The following is a 15,681-nucleotide window of genomic DNA, read 5'->3' as shown; positions in this document are numbered from 1 at the left end:
CTGTCGGCGTTCTGTATATGTTTTCATTTAGCAAAAATTTTATCTCACGCTTTGTCGTATACATTTGTAACCGAATATTTGAATCGATTTCATCATACGGCAACCATCCACGGCGCTTGAGAAAGCACGTGGGGACGATTTTTAATAATTTTTAGCAGCCTTACATTGGCGCTTGCAAAATTACATCAGAAATACTCCCCCCCTCATTACGTTTTGCGATATTACAAATTGCTCGCAGTACTTTGAATAGTTTAGTATCGCATCAGTTGTCCGTACATAAAGTTGTGCTAAAAAATGTGCTCCACAAAAGAAACCAACAAGATGAATTTTTACATTCCGATTGAGAACGGTGAAATTCATTCAAAGAAAATGTAAGTTTCATTTATTTTCTAAATATTATTTTTTAATATATATTTTAATATTTTATATAGCGTTTCATCTCGCCGTGTGGTTTGCATACTTGAGAGAAGGTATACCTTAACCCCAACATCTTACAAATATTTGGAGATTGGAATAAGCGTTGGAGCTATGTCTTATGTGGAATTGATACTTGGTGACAACCGAGGCAATCGAGTAGTATTGCCTATCGTACTCTGGCACTCATTGATGCAGAAACGTACAGACATTGAACGATATGTACAATCGACTGAAAGTCAGCCATTATGAATTTGCGATCTATCTATCCAAATGATTAAATTAAACGGATCGAGGATTGTTAAATTAACATTATCTAATAAGTCTTTGTATATGCAACCTCAAACATTATTACATTTATTCGATTTTGAAGATTGTATCGATCATATGCATTCATGGTTGTGTCAAAATACACATCTCGTGAATGAAAAGTTTAAACAATTTTTAACGTTTTGCAACGTAACAATGTTACTAATGTAAATGATGCTGTGAAAGCGATTTGCGAGAGTGACGCGTTCGATAGCGGATCACTCGTAGATTGCGAATTGTTAGCGTGTGCTATAAATGATATACTTTATGATACTTGTAACAAATCTTTTTAAATAAAAATTTATGTAAAACTCATTTATATATATATTACTTATTTGCGCCTTCTTTATCTATCCCATCCTTCTTCCTCTGTATTAGATATAATTAGATAATAAGATATATAATAAGATAACATTTAACATTATAAAAAAAAAAACTTAACATACAAAAATTATCTTTTTCTCGCGTACGCCTTAGCCTCCGTCTTACTTCTCCTTGATATCCTCTTTCCTCTCTATTCTTTCTCTCGCACCCATATCTTCTTTTCCTATCATCATGCACTCCTTGTCATACACATACAGCGCTTTCCTTCTCACACCACATCATACTCTCCTTGTCCTACGCTATATAGAACACCTATAGCACCGTCTCCCTCTACCGCGTTGCGAACGTCTATAGCATCGTCTCCCTCTAACGCGTTGCGAACGCCTATAACACTGTCTCCCTCTACCGTGTTGCAAACGCCTATAGCACCGTCTCCCTCTAATGCGTTGCGAACGCCTATAGCACCGTCTCCCTCTAACGCGTTGCGAACGCCTATCGCGTCGTTACCATGGGAATATAAAAAATTTATTAATATTAATCTAATTATTTTTTGCAAATATACATTACGAATAAACAGAGTGGGATGAATATTTTATCTATAACAGTTGACATTCCTCTCTCTCACCACCAGACCTCCGCAATCAGTCGGAGAGGACACTCCCTCCACCTGCGGAATCATATGTACCCCCTTCCTTCCCCCCTTCTCCCTCAATCTGGGGGGATATTTGGTACCCCCCCTTCCCCCTTAATCTTGGGGGGCATTTGGTACCTTCCCCCCATATCAGTACAAGCGGTTCCCTCGCTTACCTCACCCCCCTCAGATCCCTGTATTAGAACTCTCCTATCCTATCTACTTATATATATATATATATATATATATATATATATATATATATATATAAGAGGAATTATTAAGTTCAAGTAAGGCTTCTTGGGAAGATGATTAATAATATATATATATATATATATATATATTATTAATCATCTTCCCAAGAAGCCTTACTTGAACTTAATAATATATATATATATATATATATATATATATATATATATATTATTATTAATCTTCCCAAGAAGCCTTACTTGAACTTAATAATTCCTCTTCCAATTCTTTTCCCATAGGAATGTTTGAGCCTGCCGAAGACAGTGGTTTAATCCAAGGTTTTTTGGAAAACAAGTTAAGATCTATCAAACATAAACAATTCACTTAAAAATAAATTAATTTATGTGTGTAAATAATTTGTTTAAATTATAATAATGAAATAAATTGTGAAACATGACATAAAAATACTTATACGAGATAAAATATTTACATCGTAATGTTCACAAGTTTTTCTACTATTCCCGCTTTGGGCATTATGGTCTTGCACATCGTTGAATATTTTTTTCAAATTATTTATTTTTGTTTTACATTGCTCAAAAGAAAATTTATAGCCTTCTTTGGCCATGCCTTGTTGAAGATATTTAAATAGCCGATTATTTATTTCACCATTAGCCAATGATGTGCTATGTTTTTCGTACAAATTTAAAAGCAGTTGAGTTTGTCGACTTGTCCAATATATGCATAAATTATCTAAAATATGTTTTGCAATATTACTGTCGGATGTAATTTAAATATATCATAGAATATCATTCTCTCACTTGAAGTGTTATTAACAATATTTTCTTTATCATTGCAAGAATCAACATCATCGGAAGAATCAAGATTCAACACATTTTGTGAGATTTCTATATTTGTACTTAAAATATTATTAGATGCCTGCTTTGTTAACGCAGTTTTATATTGATCCAAGAGGGATGATGCAAAACTTAAATCTATTACAGAACAAAAGCAAACAATAAATTAACAAATGTATTATAGATATAAAACTATGATTTTAAATATTTAATTTATTTATAATGTATTTTATGTCTTTCTGTAGGAATAAATATTTTATTTACCTTGAGTAGCACGAGCATGTACTTCTGATGATACGTAAATAGCATAATTCATAAATCTATCATATAGATTTAAAAGCATTACTTGTTCACAATTTTTAATTTTTAGTGTTTTCATTTTTGCTTTCTGTATATTCAAAGAGTATGTTGCAGACTCCTTACCTATAGTAATAAAATTTAATAAAATAATCAAAAATATTTTTAGTCTACAACAAGTGTTGAAAAAATAAAACTTACTATTTTTAACTTTTATGTTGGACATTTCTCTCGAATTAATTTTTTTCTAACAAATAAAAAAATCTTTTTATTGAATACACACTCTCTCGAAATCTAATATGCTTCTCAATGGTACTCAGATATCATCAGCTGATACATTATGGAACATACATAAGTTAATTAGTTACAATGTTACCAACTTCATAACCAGAAAAATAGTTAAGGAAAGTTTTTTCAGAAGACAACCTTTATATACTACGAATAACATATATGTTATTATTGAAACATTTTTATGTAGCTATATATAAGCAATCGCGCGATAAACAATTGCTTGTATACATATATTCGTACATGTATAAATACACACACACACACACACACACACACGCATGCACGCACGCACGCGCGCGCACACACACGCGTATATGTACAGGGTGCTTCCGCAACATACAAATCAGTAAGTTGGGTTGCCTATCTGACGATCGGCAGGGCCATGTTTTACCGACCTCGCATAATCGAATATTAATAAAATCAGGGAATCGATTATGTAATTTTTTCTTTGTGAAAAGTGAAAAAATTACATGGTTGATACCTTAAATGCAAGTCATTAAGAAATGAGAAAACTGAAATCGGCTTTTAACATACAGTATAATTGTAATATTTAATAATATGAATAAAATAACATACACAGAGAAAATTTTACATTAAAAATAACTATGGTAGGTAATAACTGTGGACTATTAAGAACATTCCAAGTTAAAATGCTATGTAATACTGTAGACATAATTAATGTAATTTTTACGTAAATTACGTCAATTTTTAGTTTTACACAGCATTTTAACTTGAAATGTTCTTAATGGTCCACAGTTACTACATACCATAGTAATTTTTAATATAAAATTTTCTCCGTGTAGATAACACAATTAAAATATAATAACACAATTAACACAATTAAAATGTAATAACACAGATAAAATAAGAAATAAAATATAATAAATTTAAACAAAAAACATTTTATTTCTTATTTTATCTGTCTTATTATATTTTAATTGTGTTAATTGTGTTATATATTTTAATTGTATTATCTGTTATTTTATTTACATTATTAAATATTACAATTATACTGTATGTTAAAAGCCGATTTCAGTTTCCTCATTCCATACCGGATTTGCATTTAAAGTATCAATTACGTCATTTTTTCACTTTTCACAAAGAAAAAATTATATGATCGATGCTCTAATTTTATTATTTTTTGATTATGCGAGGTAAAGCATGCTGATCGTCAGATAGGCAATTCAACTTACTGATCTGTATGTTGCAAAAACACCCTGTATATGTATATATATATATATATATATATATATATATATATACATAATTTTCTTACAAACATGTAACTATTGACTTGACAATAAGATACATTGTTTAATTTTGTAAACATATCTCGGCAAGTTGAACAATCTCCTTATGGGCGCGTGCGTGCGTGCGTGGTGTGCGTGCGTGGTGTGCGTGCGTGGTGTGCGTGCGTGCGTGCGTGCATGGTGAGAAATAGAGAAAGAGAGAGAGAGAATTTTACAATCGTATATTACATCGATTACAGTTGTATATTAAATCGATTAAATATTAAAAATACATTCTTTTGAACGTAAAATGTATTTTTATTTAAAAAATTATGATTTCAAATGTGAAATAAATTTTTTTAAATATTTTGCACATTATATTTATTATTTTATTACTCAACACAGTGTTCAATAAATTTTATTAAAGAAAATTACTTAAAATTTTTAACATTAAAAATTTAAATGCTCTTTATATTAAAATAAACTATAAAAAATAAATGGGCTATGTGAGTCGTGCGCGGATGTGAGTCGCGTTATATCAAAATTTAATTTTTTAATATAATTTTTAAATGTACACAAGACACAAAAAATTTGCTTGGACATTTCCAAGATTTCTCAATTCTATTAATTAAATTTCGATATAACGCGCGCACGGCTCACATATCCATTCATTTCTTAGTGAAATTTTTAAGTTCTTTATTTTTTACAAAGTTCAGCTTTTTTTCATTATCATCAAATATTTTTAGTACATACTTCCAAGAATTTTGTATTTTTACTTATCGCAGTTTGTTATCTAAAAGTCAAATCTCCCACTGCGCTAGCGGCACTGATCGAACATGTGTCTTTCTTTCGATCTTATAACAAACATGAAAATTTTTCTAAATTTCAAGTATAAAAAGATATTACAAGCGTATTGAACGATAAATTCGAACACGAATTAATTTAATATACTTGCCTACGTGTGTGTTATTACGTACTGCACGCAACGTAATGAATAAAAAGGTACAGTTATTTGGTTATAAGACTTTATTTGGCGCAATGTTACAAGTCGAAAGTGTTTTCTCTCTTACTGACGACTTAGAACTCACTACATTTTATATCGCTGGACCTTCATTCTCGAAGATCCCCACATGCAGATAAAGTCGTGTGGCATCTCGAAGTGATGCGTTTATCGCTTAACCGAAAGAGATATCTCGCGAAGAGATATTAAGAGTGTCCTGTGGCTTATGCACATCTAGCGTGAGAAACTGCTGTCTCTTAATAAGATATCTATTCGTGAAATATTTGCGTGGGAAAAGTTGCGGTACGTAACAGTGCGTATGTGTGTGCTGATTCCCTGATTGTCGAGAGTAAGAACATACGAGCAACATGATTTATCATCAGAGTTTCGAAATTTTGTCGGAAATGATTCGTGAGCTTGCTTATCTTTTCGAATCGTTTGTGATTTGCCGAATGCATTATGAGAGCAAGACATAACAGAAAGCAAGCGAGATGAGCTTTATCAAAGATTTCCAAAATTTTTCTTACATACAATGGGAATTTTTTCTCATCTATATATAATTTGCAATTGAGTATATGTGCATTAGCATTTAATAAAATTAAAATTAAAATTAAAGGTCAAATATAATTTTTGAACACAAATATATATTAATTCATTATAAAATATATACGTAGTATTTCTCTCGTATAAAAATAACTATAAAACAAATTAAATTAATTATAAAAAAATTAAAAATTAATTAAATGACAGACTTAAGTGATAATAATAATAAAACATTTTATTAAAAAAAAAAAAAGATTCAATAAATAAAGGTACATGTTATATATAATATATACATAGATCAGGTTAATTTTTTATTTATTCATTTATTTATCTATAACATCATGAAATTCTGTCCTTTCCAAATTACGCGAACGCTACGCGTAAAGGTGCCTTTTCATATGTAGCATTTGCTGCAGTAGCAAACAGTCACGTGACTGAAAAATTATTAGCAGCATATAGCATATTTGCTGCTCATAAATAGGTGTAGTAGCAGCAGCAGCAGCAGCAGCAACAACAATAAATTATAACCTAACATAATAAAATTTATTATAATAATAAATAATATAAATAATATTTATTATAATTTATTATTTATTTTATTTTATCTAGTACAATATTTTCTTTATTATTGGTAAGACTTCGGCGTATTATTTTTCCATTACCTGTAATTAAAAATTTTATTGTTCAAAATATTATATATTATATAATTTATTTTTAATATATTTTTGTATTATTTTGATTTAATATTTACTACAAACCGGATAAAAATATCGATTATTATCGACATAAATTCTTTCAAATCCATTTATGCATTTATGACTAGACACTAGACGCTCTTCAACAATTTCCTCACAAATACCACAAGTATTTACAAAATTAAACTGAAAAAAATTATAAACAACGGGTTAATTAAAATGACCTAACTAGCCAAAATCCTTTAATTTATTAACACGATGAAGAAGTTTTTCACCTCAAAACACCAACTGACTTTCTTACTACGTTCCAGAAGACTGGATCTCATTTCTACACACATAAAGAACCTTAGGATTAACATTGAATTTCATAGTTTTAGTGTTAACTGCAAATTTCAAAAGTTTTTAACTTTAAGTCAGCATTCATTGCTAAATTTCGAGATTGAAGACTTGAACATTAATTTAATGTATTTTAGTAAAAAGATTAGTGATATTGAGAGGGGATTCTTTGAATGTTTACCACATGACTTAGTTTTTTACTTTTTTAAATTTAGCAAATGAAGGATTTTCTCATTCGGTTTAAAGATTAAAAACAATTTAATTAATAAGATTGACAAATTAAAATTGAAATATGGTTTCAAAAAGGATCCTTTTTATAATATTGATAAATCCAAATGGTTTGTATCCACACGGAACAAAAACCTCTAATGGATGTCCACTAGACGTCTACCATGGAGAGTTGAAACCTCTATTAGACGTCCATGTAACCTCCCATAGATGTCTATTAGACTTCCACAGTTCCGCATTTCATACCTCCATTTGACATCTATTGGACGTATTTATGGATATTATATGGAGCAATCATAGATACTTTATGGAGAATCATAGATATTTCATGGAGCATTCATGGATGATTAATAGAAATTAAATAGAGGTTATATAGATTCATGATAGACGTTTGTACACAAAAATTAACAGAAATAAGACTGTAACTTATATAATTTATTAAATTTACATTATTTATTCATTTTTATGTGTAATAATTATGTGTACCAAATAGATGACATAAGTATATTTCCTGTATTTGATACACGCAATTAATACATACATAAAAATAAGTAAATAATATATAAGTATAATAGTTTTGCTTCTCTTAATTATTGTAGACAAATGAACCATAATGAATCTGTAAACAGAAAAAATATAATTAGTAGTGTTTAAAATATAATTTAAAATAGAATTAGTTACACACAACTAATAAAAAAAATAAACATGAATTGCAAATATAATTGAGAATATATAATTTTTTTATTAAATAATATTCGCAAATTAATAAATTAAAATTTTTCGCTGGGAATTATATGAATAAAATAATAAAAGTAGGGAAGGCAAATATATAAATGTATACATAAAAAATTGTGAAAAATTTTTACTATTTATTGCAAAATCAATACAAAGAATCAATAAATAATTATTATATTACGGTAATTGATAATACACGAATCTGTAATATAAATGATATGTGTAGATCGATTGCCCACGCACATCTGAAACATATTTAAAATCTATTATTCCTCAGAAGGTTGCGTTCCGATTTCCACTGTCAGTATACTGAAAATATATCTATAGCTTATGTTACATATAATATAGATTTTTAGTACTAGCAGTGAATATCGGAACACAATCGAAATCTGTTTGTCAAGCAGAACTTTTAATGGTTTTCGAGTGATTCTGCATTCTATCTGCGTTAACACTCGCGAAAGAGCTACCAGATGATTGGTCGTGGAAAATGGAAGTCCCCACATTTATCCCGAAGCCTTACTTAACACATAGACATAGCATGTACGTGTATTCGAAGTTCGTGCGGCATCGGTAGGCTACAAACTACACGCTATGTTTATATGTTAGTAAGACTCGGTAGCAAGTGGTAGGGATTCTCATTTCCCGAATACCGCAAGTCGCGAGCATTTATTATTTAGTGGAACGCAGTCTAATGTAAGACCATGGGTGACAGTATAATTTTGTGACGGTGTGAGTAAATTTTGGAAAATTTGTGAACTGTGTCGGAATTAAATAATCTCTGTAACCTTGTAAAAAAAACAGGATATCACGCAAATATAATTTCATTACATATGAGCGTCAATGGTGAGTTTCTCTCTCTCTCTCTCTCCCTCTCTCTCTCTTTCTCTTTAAACAAAAAATATAGTAAATATTCTAAATACGATAATAGAATTGTGTTCAAATAATAATATATTTTTCCTCCCTTTTTTTATATTTCTCTCTGTTCTCCACAGATTACTCGTCCAACGATAAATTAGCGGATCTATGGGTCCGTTTTTCCTCATTCTCATATCTCGCCTTTGAGTGTCAGAACCATTCCATTATTCTTCTCTGAATTTTGCCTTGATCAAAATCTGGGATATTGCGAAGTATGGATCCTAAAAAACGTGTCCTTTGTTATTATTTTATTTATTATTTTACTACATTTTTTTCTATATAAGTAAGACTGTGTCTCGATATTCACTGCCAGTACTGAAAATCTATAATATATATTACATTACTTATATATATTTAATAGATTTTCAGTACTGGTAATGGATATCGGAACACAGCCTTACTGTATGTATTTTCAAACCATTTTTTTAAATTTATTTACAAATGTTGTATATATAAAATAAACTTGAAAATAACTTTTATTAATTCTAGTTTGTGCAGTGGCTCCTTTCCACATCGGCCTTCCCAGTTATATTTCTGTGTCAACTTATTTGAGAACGTTCTCTTTACAGCATCATCGACGGTTGTACCTCCAACAGATTTGATATATACACGCTGTAGGTAAAATAATATTATTAAATTAAATAAAGTAATATCTTTTCTTAAAAGTAAATCTTTCTTAATCTTCAATCATTTCCTACAATTTTTAATGATTAATAATCTAAGGTTGAAATGTGTAATAATCTCTTATAAGCAAAAAGAAAAATTATTTTATATAGACGTAATTATAATTTTATTCAATTTAGATTATTTATATACAGAAAATTAAAATGGAAATTAAAATTTTTTAAGAGAACATATGATATTTCTATTTTGAAAAGTTTACCTAAGATTTATATTATATAATGCATTTAAAGTAATAAAAAACTGACTTGAGAGTAATTGTAAAATATACTAATAATATGTGTATATACATTGTTCTTAAGTTTTACACTAAATGAATCACCTGAAATTATATTTTGATAATTGAATATGTGTGTGTGTGTGTGTGTGGGGGAGGGGGGTGTGTTGTGTATATATGTATGTATATACAGGGTGGACCATTTTAATCCATCCACTCGAATATCTCGAAAACCAAGCCCGGGAGAGAAAAATGTTTCAGACAAAAGTTGTTTGGTTTCGAGGGGGTCATAAGATGGTATCATTGGTTTGACCTTGAAGAATTATTTGAAGGTCACATGAAGGTCACCTTAATTTTTTTAAATGGCATCCCCTATTTTTTATTACATATTCTTGTAGCTGATCTCGAGAGCTTTCCAAAACACTATAATTAAATGTTTCTTCATTGAGTACTTTTTGAATTATAAAGCTCCAAAGTTGCAGTTTGAAAAAATTCAAAATATCTTGTGAAATATTCATTTTTCGATAGTCTTATCTTACATGATTCAACTAGTCAAGGCAAGATTTGGACATGATCTAACTGGTTAAGGCAAGGCCGGAACATGATCCAGCCAGTGAAGGCAAGATCTGAGCATGATGCAGCCAGTAAAGGTAAGATTTGAACATGCTCCATACCCTACACACACACGCGCACGTACACACACTTTACATACACTTGCACACACCCTACACACATATTCCACACACACTCACACATAGGTTATGTGACATAACCTACACGCATGTACACACTTTACATGCTCTTACACACACCACACGAACACTTTACACACATACACACACACATCCCGCATACATTCACACATACACATACCTCACACACACACACACACTTATACATACAAATCCCACATTTACACACACACAAAAAATCGGCCCATATAGACGATTGCTACAAATCCTGTTCACAGAAGTACAAACCTGATTGATCCCTTGATTGTTCTTGATGTTTTACTCATCTCAAATAGTCTATTTTTGAAATAATATACCCTCTATTGTTTCCAAAGAAAATATCGACCAGAAAATTTATTTGTCACTATTTAGGAATCAATTGATTACGAAAATCTCTTCCACTGTTGATCGGAGTATCAAACTTCATTACTTACAATCAGAGGCTTACGTCTGCCGACAATACCCATGGGTGATTATCGTCCCTCAGAGATTGTTGATATTCTCCTTGTTTGGGAGAATGTCAACTAAATTATCATGAAGCTTCGCGAGTTTACCGGAATCGTTACCCCGAAAGAGAACAACATCCGAATCATACAATTTTGTCAATGTGCACAACAGATGATCCGAGCTGATCCGAATTTCTTCTATTATGTTATGTTCTCTGATGAATCGACGTTCAAAAATAATGGTGAATTGAATAGACATAATTGCCATTATTGGTCGGATGTTAACCCACATTGGCACAGACAAGAAGATAATCAACATCGCTGGAGTGTGAATGTTTGGTGTGGTATTATAAATGGTTTCTTAATTGGTCCTTATTTCTTCGAAGGAAATGTTAATAGTGTAAATTTTTTGGAACTTCTCAGGGATCATTTATCATAATTGCTTGAAGACGTTGATTTTCATACACGTCAAAGAATGTGGATACAAATGGACGGGGCACCACCTCATTATGCGGCAATAGTGAGAGCTTATCTAGATCGAGAATACAATGGCAGATGGATTGGGCGGCGAGGGGCCATTGCATGACCTCCACGATCACCTGATCTAACTTCACTTAATTTTTATTTATGGGGGTATATTAAAAATGTGGTTTATGAGCATGCGCCTACAACTAGAGAAGATATGATAGAGAGAATAAGAGTAGCTTGCGCAAATATACCACGAGCTGTCTTACTCAAAACGGTAAGGCATTTCGAAAATAGGTTGGAATTATGTATTCAAGCCAATGGAGATAATTTTGAACAGTTCTTTTGATAAAGATCTTATCTTGACTGGTTGGATCATACTCGGATCTTATCTTTACTGATTGGATCATGCCTAGATCTTGCCTTCACTGGCTACATGATGCCTAGATCTTACCTTCACTGGTTGGATCATGTTCAGATCTTGCCTTGACTGGTTGGATCATGCCTAGATCTTGCCTTGACTGGTTGGATCATACTCGGATCTTATCTTTACTGGTTGGATCATGCCTAGATCTTGCCTTGACTGGCTGGATCATACTCGGATCTTACCTTTACTGGCTACATCATGCCTAGATTTTACCTTCATTGGTTGGACCATGTCCAGATCTTGCCTTGATTAGTTGAATCATGTAAGATAAGACTATCGGAAAGTGAATATTTTACGAGATATTATGAATTTTTTCAAACTGCAACTTTGGAGCTTTATAACTCAAAAAGTACTCAATGAAGAAACATTTGATTATAGTGTTTTGGAAAGCTCTCGAGGTCAGCTACAAGAATATGTAATAAAAAATAGGGGATGCCATTTAAAAAAATTGAAGTAACCTTTATGTGACCTTCAAATAATTCTTCAAGATCAAACCAATAATACCATCTTATGGCCCCCTCAAAACCAAACAACTTTTGTCTGAAACATTTTTCTTTCCCGGGCTTGGTTTTCGAGATATTCGACTGGATGGATTAAAATGGTCCACCCTGTATATATGCACATATATGTATGCAATTATCAAAATATACTTTCAGATGACTAGCTTAGTGTAAAACTTTTACATATATAAATTTATATACAGGGTGTTCGGCTACAGGTGGAACAAAATTTAAGGAGTGATTCTACATGATAAAATAAGACGAAAATCAAGAATAACAAAATTGCGTTGGAGACTTCGTTTATTAATTATAAATATTTTAAATTTGGCATAAAGAGCGCCTGACGCACGGCAATCCGCAGAGCTCCAGTGTACGTAAGGTATGTCGGTAAAGTCGGTCGCCGTCAAAATACACTGTGACGCATAAGTACACAGATACTTACATCGTAACAGTTGATGTACATTTTGAGATATTTAGCGCGGAACAACATTTTTTTTACTACATACATCGCGATTATCCCGTCCATAAGATTATCCACAAAAAATTTTAAACGAGTCATATAACATTTTATAATAACATTATAACAAATGTTCCAAGTGTCCTTTAGTCTGTTGTAGACAGAGCTCGATCCTTTTTTGGAAGTTTTGTCTTACGCTTTGAAAATCAATCATCACGAGAGTGAGGGGGAGAGAGAGAGGGGGGGAGAGAGGGGGAGAGAGAAAGAAAGTGAGGGAGAGAGGGAGAAAGGGAGAGAGGGAGAGAGGGAGAGAGAGAGAGAGAGAGGGAGGGAGGGAGGGAGGGAGGGAGGAAGGGGAGAGAGAGAGAGAGAGAGAGGGAGGGAGGGAGGGAGGGAGGGAGGGAGGGAGGGAGGGAGGGAGGGAGGGAGGGAGGGAGGGAGGGAGGGAGGGAGGGAGGGAGGGAGGGAGGGAGGGAGGAGAGAGAGAGAGAGAGAGAAGAGAGAGAGAGAGAGAGAGAGAGAGAGAGAGAGAGAGAGAGAGAGAGAGAGAGAGAGAGAGAGAGAGAGAGAGAGAGAGAGAGAGAGAGAGAGAGAGAGAGAGAGAGAGAGAGAGAGAGAGAGAGAGAGAGAGAGAGAGAGAGAGAGAGAGAGAGAGAGAGAGAGAGAGAGAGAGAGAGAGAGAGAGAGAGAGAGAGAGAGAGAGAGAGAGAGAGAGAGAGAGAGAGAGAGAGAGAGAGAGAGAGACTCACCATTGACGCTCATATGTAATGAAATTATATTTCCGTGATATCCTGTTTTTTTTACAAGGTTACAGAGATTATTTAATTCCGACACAGTTCACAAATTTTCTAAAATTTACTCACACCGTCACAAAATTATACTGTCACCCATGGTCTTACATTAGGCTGCGTTCCACTAAATAATAAATGCTCGCGACTTGCGGTATGCGGGAAATGAGAATTCCTACCACTTGCTACCGAGTCTTACTAACATATAAACATAGCGTGTAGTTTGTAGCCTACCGATGCCGCACGAACTTCGACTACACGTACATGCTATGTCTATGTGTTAAGTAAGGCTTCGGGATAAATGTGGGGACTTCCATTTTCCACGACCAATCATCTGGTAGCTCTTTCGCGAGTGTTAACGCAGATAGAATGCAGAATCACTCGAAAACCATTAAAAGTTCTGCTTGACAAACAGATTTCGATTGTGTTCCGATATTCACTGCTAGTACTAAAAATCTATATTATATGTAACATAAGCTATAGATATATTTTCAGTATACTGACAGTGGAAATCGGAACGCAACCTTCTGAGGAATAATAGATTTTAAATATGTTTCAGATGTGCGTGGGCAATCGATCTACACATATCATTTATATTACAGATTCGTGTATTATCAATTACCGTAATATAATAATTATTTATTGATTCTTTGTATTGATTTTGCAATAAATAGTAAAAATTTTTCACAATTTTTTATGTATACATTTATATATTTGCCTTCCCTACTTTTATTATTTTATTCATATAATTCCCAGCGAAAAATTTTAATTTATTAATTTGCGAATATTATTTAATAAAAAAATTATATATTCTCAATTATATTTGCAATTCATGTTTATTTTTTTTATTAGTTGTGCGTAACTAATTCTATTTTTGAAACTTTTAATTATATTTTTTTTACTAGTTACAAATTAATTATTATAATAATTTTAGTTTTATTTAATTTTAATATATATATAATTAAAAGTTATATTTTTTTTGTTTAATATTTAATTAATATATTATAATTTTTTTAAAATTTTGTTATCAAAAAGAATAATTAATCTTATTATTTTATAATTTTTATATTTTGAGGAATTATAACTGTTAATAAAAATTTGACTTAATAGAATATATATATGCGTACTTTTACATGTTTTATATTTTCAAAAACAGTTAGTTGTAAATTTTCAATAAAAATAAGTAAAAATTAAATTGTATTTTGCTATAAAAGTATTATATATTCCAATATTTCATATCTATATATAAATCTCTGTCACATCCATAACAAATGTCTAATAGACATCCATGATGGATCTATGATGGATTTATAGAAGACATCCATCGTGGAGATAATATGGATGTCCATTAGATATCTATCCAATATCCACCATGGAGATAGATGTCGCATGGAGCTATGGAGGTTATATGGACGTTCATTGAATGTCATGTTCCGTGGGTAAACATTAGTGATAAGACCATTCCTGAGTCTGTTTCCACGCTCTTAAGCCTGGATGACAATTTTGCGCTACCTATAAACCCGTCAGGCAGTAAAGATCGTGCCGATTATGTTTTAGACGTGGTTAAAAATTTTGAGGCGTGTTCTGGCAGGATTCCCACTGATCTTTTAGAGACTACCAGAATTTCTGTTGTGAATACGCTGCAGAGATTTTTGTGTTCGCGTGGTCATGTTGGTTATGTTGACAGACATATTGGGCGTGCCTTTTCGCTCTCGAAAAGGTTTTTGTCTGACAATAATGATATATTAGTTACCAAAGCCAACAAAGGACAGTCCACAGTCGTAATGAACAAGATTGATTATTTGTTGAAAATGGAGTTGATATTAAGTGATGAATCTACTTACAAGAAAATTAATAAAGATCCGACTAAACCACTTACTAACAAGATAAATTCATTATTAAAACCTTGGCTCAGCAATGAGCTCATAGATGAAAGAACTTATAAATATCTTAATTGTACAAATGGTAATTTGTCT

The 15,681-nt window shown here is 31.9% G+C and overlaps 1 pseudogene; it reads left to right on the top strand.

Annotated features, from left to right (window-relative positions):
• The first annotated feature begins 11,156 nt into the window (after positions 1 to 11,156).
• On the top strand, positions 11,157 to 11,882 carry LOC140672931 (uncharacterized; annotated as a pseudogene).
• Positions 11,883 to 15,681: the final 3,799 nt, after the last annotated feature.

This window comes from Anoplolepis gracilipes, chromosome 14 (genome assembly GCF_047496725.1).
Source record: "Anoplolepis gracilipes chromosome 14, ASM4749672v1, whole genome shotgun sequence".
NCBI lineage: Eukaryota > Metazoa > Arthropoda > Insecta > Hymenoptera > Formicidae > Anoplolepis > Anoplolepis gracilipes.
Note: the sequence above shows the minus strand (reverse complement) of the source record. Positions and strands in the feature narration are given on the sequence as shown.